The sequence below is a fragment of the Cebus imitator genome, unplaced genomic scaffold, assembly GCF_001604975.1.
Source record: "Cebus imitator isolate Cc_AM_T3 unplaced genomic scaffold, Cebus_imitator-1.0 Scaffold76, whole genome shotgun sequence".
Classification (NCBI taxonomy): Eukaryota; Metazoa; Chordata; class Mammalia; order Primates; family Cebidae; genus Cebus; species Cebus imitator.
The window spans coordinates 8,365,361-8,368,045 of NW_016107391.1; the positions used below are offsets into that span (position 1 = coordinate 8,365,361).

The 2,685-nt window shown below is 50.2% G+C and overlaps 1 pseudogene; it reads left to right on the forward strand.

Annotated features, from left to right (window-relative positions):
* The first annotated feature begins 2,012 nt into the window (after positions 1-2,012).
* LOC119471870 lies at positions 2,013-2,110 on the forward strand (annotated as a pseudogene).
* Positions 2,111-2,685: the final 575 nt, after the last annotated feature.

Genomic DNA, 2,685 nt, shown 5'->3' on the forward strand with positions numbered 1-2,685 from the left:
TGCTGGCAGGGAGGGGCGCTGTGGCCTGGCCTCCTCAAGCTTGCTCTGTGTGTGTGTGTGTGTGTGTGTGTGTGTGTGTGTGTATGTGTGTACGTGTGCACATTTGTACATTTGTGTGTTCCCAGCCTGGTCAACACGTGAAGTGACCGTGAAGGCTGAGCCCTGATTTGGGCTCCACAGATCTTTGGCGAGGGGCTTTGGCAGGCAGCAGGCATCCCGTCCCAGAATCTCCTCCCAGCTGAGGCTGATTAGAAGGGAATCAGAACTATTAACCTCTCCTCCCTCTCCCTGGCTTTTGCTCATTGCGATGCCCTGCGGAAGGAATCTTGAAAGACAGCGCTCAAATGAGTTTCAGTGACATCTATCTAATCTGACGCTGAAGGGGCTGTGCTGGTTTTTTATTAAAGTTCATTACTTTCAATTAGAAAAGAGGGGGTTTGGTGGGCGTGTGCCTTAAACCTAATTGAACTGTTTCGTCTGTTCTTCTCCCTAGTGTGAAACATTCTCACCCTTTGGGGGAGAAAAAAATTTCTTCATTTTAAGAAAACATGTTTATCCTTGCAGGGCACTGAGAACTGAAGAAAAGCTAATGGGCTTGGTGTGGGAGTGAGGGGGGGAGCGGCGGCAGCACGGAGAGTCGGCAATCCTGGAGGCCCTTGAAATCCTGGAGGGTCTGTCGTGCCAGCTCCAAGGATTCTGGGTCCTTGATGGAACTCCATAGGCTGGTTTGTTTGCCTGGACTTAGGAGCTGCTTCATAGTGAAAGCTTTACTAAGCTGATGGAGAGTCCATTGGTGAATGACAATGGATTAGTTCCAAGGCTAGCCGATCTCTTTCTCACTTCTCTTCCATCCTTTCAACAAGATTTCTGGCCTGGAAAAAAGCAATGATGGCTGGAAATGGTGTTTGAAAAGTGCTGAGCTAAGTAGGCTGAACTTCCATGGGGCCTCCCAGGGACTTCACAAGGAGGGTGTGGTGGAGGGGCTGCAGGGTGCTAGGAAGCTCAGTGTTGTTTGTACTTGCAGTCACCAGTTTGTTCTGTAATGCTTTTCCTAAAGCATTTCTGCAGGAAGTCTGATTTGAGAAGGCAAGAAATCCAGTGAATGGCAAGAAGTGGGCTGGGGCGAGGAAGAAGGGGCCTTGGGGCTGTTGCTGTGTGAGGGGGGAACTGGGAGGCCATGCTGCCCTTCCTGTGCAGGAGACCCCCTTATTCTCTGTTTCTGCTGAAGGGGGCTGATGTGGGGACACGTATGACAGTCCTCTCATCTCCCCAGACCAGTGCCAGAGTGGAGGTGGCGTGATTAGGAGAAGTGAAGCTTGGAGAAGTATCTTGGCCGAGTGGATGCTGATTACTTTGTTCTCTACCTTTTATTTGAATCTGAAGGAAGATGGAGGAGAAGAGGCACAGAAGGGAGGATTTGCTATTCTGGTGTAGCTGTTGGAGAGAAGGGGATGAATATTCTGGATCCCAGCTTACCATCTCTCTGACTCTAGGAAACTTGGGCTCCTAGCTCTTAACTCCACTGTTAAATCTGGGTCCCTGGAGAATCAGCAGAGAGACTCATCCCTAGTCAGAGCTGACAATACCAGTTCTCTTTCTCCTGTCTTGGAGACCAGAAACCTGTCATACTGGTTGCCTGGGTCATACCTAGCCATGTGCCCCCCTGAGCCTTCTGAGGCCGTCTACTCCCACTAGGCCCCCTGTCTTCTGGTTCCTGGGTCCAGGGCCCAGAGTCCAATGCCAACGCCATAGGAAAGCCTCGAACACTCTGAAGACTCTGACAGAGGGAGGGCTTTTGGGGAACCCACGATGGTAGGTGGTGGGGATCAGGAAGTCCAGAGCTGGCACTTGGTAATATGTCATTGTTTTATTAAAGTTTAAAATTTAATAAAACAAAATTTATGGGAGATGTTCCAGCTCCATGTGCATCGTTCAACTTCTCGCTGACGCAACACGTTAGCAAGTGCACAGACTGGCCTCCCGTCTCCAGATGTCAAAAATGGTAAGGGTTGATCTTTGTGGTTCCTAAGTGTGATGATTGGTTTTCATACTCATGTGAGATATGCCTCCCTAAGCTTCGTTATGACATCAGCACATTACCTGTCTGATGCTTAAAAAAAAAAAAGGCTTGTATTTGTTTGAGGACATATAGGGATGGGGGTGCGCTGGTGGCATGGTCCGTACCTGCCAGGGCTGGGAGCGGGACAGAGCCTGGGTGGGACAGAGCCTCACTTCCTTGGTGCTACTGTTAGGGGCCTCAGACTCTCAGCCCACCAAACATTTCTGCCTCCATTACAGCAGCATGTCCTTGAGCCAGCCGTGGAGGGTAAGCTGAGCGTGCTTACCTACCCACGAAGGGGAGGAGTGGAGCAGAGCCGAGAAGGAACCGACTGCACAGCCACACAGACAGATCCTGGCTCTGCTGGTTACTTGCTGTCCAAGATCCTTCTTCATCTGCAAAATGGCAAAAACAAGAGACCTTCGTCCCTCATTGGCTTATAGCCAGATAGTGCCTGTGAGATACTCTCAGGGAGCACTGAATGTGTAGTCGCTTTTTATTGTAGGCTAGATGCCTGCTGGGGATCCGATCACTGCCTCACAGAGCATGCAGTGAAAATGAGGAGACTGGAAAGTTCACAGACATCTGAAATACTTAGAGATGTGCTAAGTCCTGAGAGGAGCCAA